Below are 1,658 nucleotides of genomic sequence, written 5' to 3' on the forward strand. Positions count from 1 at the left end.
GCCCAACAGGATGGCAAGGTCCCGATTCTTATCATCAATGATAGGAAAAGGTAATTTTTCTGTGGGCTCTTCACCATTGTAAGCATTGATATCCTGAAACATAAGTAAAAGGGTAAGGGGAATCTAAACCCAACACATCCTCTGAGTTTCATCCAGTTAACAGCCATCACCTTGCAAGACAGCAAAGAGGACCACATCACAGTAATTGTCTCTAAGCAATTTTAATTTTAAAAAATGAATAAATGAACACTCTTCAACCCGATTATTGCCAGGATTAACAGCAGAGTACAGTACTTGGGTTGAAACCATGGACCAAAGCCATTTTCCCTAACTTACAAGTCAATGTATATCAATCGCATGTGCTTGACATAGTGATTAGTAAAGAGTAAGCATCCCTCAATAAGTAGTTATCATTGTTACTTAACAATACATTGTAGCAAAGTCCTTAAAATGTTTTCAAGGTAAATTTAGACCACCCAATTTTAAGTAAATTCTTTTGCTAAAAGCAGATAATTCCTTCAATTAATTCATTCAACGAATATTGACTGATCACCTAAGGTGTACTGAGTAGTGAGCATTGTTCCAGCAGCGCACAAAACAGAAGTCTCTGTTCCTGCTGAGTCTACACTCTACTAGGGAGAAACAAACTAAATAATATGCAGAGTATTTGAGATGGTGACACGTGCTGAGAAGGGGACCGTGAATGTGAAAAGGAGTTATAATTTTATATAATGAGGACAAGAAAGGCGTTGATGAAATGTCCTGTGAGTTGAGACCCAAAAGAGGTGAGGGTAAGTCACACAGAGCCCTGGGGAGTGAGTCTTCCATATATGATACAGGACATATTTTGAAGGGAGAGTTGACAAGTTTGAGGATAAATCAGATGTATAATGTGAAAAAACATGAAGAATTAAGAATGGCTCCTGGATTTGGGGTGTGAACAACTATAAAAATGTAGTTGCCATTAGTTGAGTAAAACTCTGGATTTAAGAATGAGGCCTAGTTAGACATGCTAGGTTTGAGATGACTGGACATCCCTGGAGAGATGCTGAGTAGGCAGTGGCTACACAAACCTGGAAGAGTCTGGCCTAGAGATGAAAATTTGAGAATCACAGCATATAGATGGTATTTAAAGATGTGAGTGGATGAGCTCACCAAGAGAAAGAGTATAGACAGAAAAGAGAGGAGGTCTAAGAAAAAGGTTCACGTTAACTTCAGCATACATTAGGAGTTGGGAGATGAAGAATTAGTGAACAGGAACAGCTGGGATGTGGTGTCCTGGAAGCCAAAAAAGGAAAAAGTTTCAGGAGGCACGTGATCACCTGGGTTGAATGCTGCTGGTAGGCCAAGATGAGGGCTGAGAACTGACTGACCAATGGATTTAGCAATGTGATACTGTGTGTTTCAACTGAAATTTTCAAATAATCAGTGAACTTTGAACCTGAAACTTACTTGTATCTTAACCTCAAAAACCAAGTACTCTATACTTTATAACTTGATCTATAATCTCAGGCTTGAAGCACACACCAATTGATACTATACCTTGCTCCAGGCAAGATGGTCCTCGACACTGTCTATTGAAAGGGCAATCAACTTAACATTCCTCTTGGCAAATTCTGGTGCCAACTTTGCAGCTCTGCCAAGCTCTGTGGTGCACA

At 39.6% G+C, this 1,658-nt stretch overlaps 1 long non-coding RNA gene across 1 annotated transcript; it reads right to left on the reverse strand.

Moving 5' to 3' along the window:
* Positions 1–45: 45 nt before the first annotated feature.
* On the reverse strand, positions 46–1,658 carry LOC108299264. The gene is made up of 2 exons (XR_001822875.2): positions 1,543–1,658; positions 46–93 (listed from the first exon to the last, which is right to left on the reverse strand). It is a non-coding gene; the product is annotated as an uncharacterized LOC108299264 (long non-coding RNA).

This window comes from Cebus imitator, unplaced genomic scaffold (assembly GCF_001604975.1).
Source record: "Cebus imitator isolate Cc_AM_T3 unplaced genomic scaffold, Cebus_imitator-1.0 Scaffold3603, whole genome shotgun sequence".
In the NCBI taxonomy this organism is placed as follows: Eukaryota; Metazoa; Chordata; class Mammalia; order Primates; family Cebidae; genus Cebus; species Cebus imitator.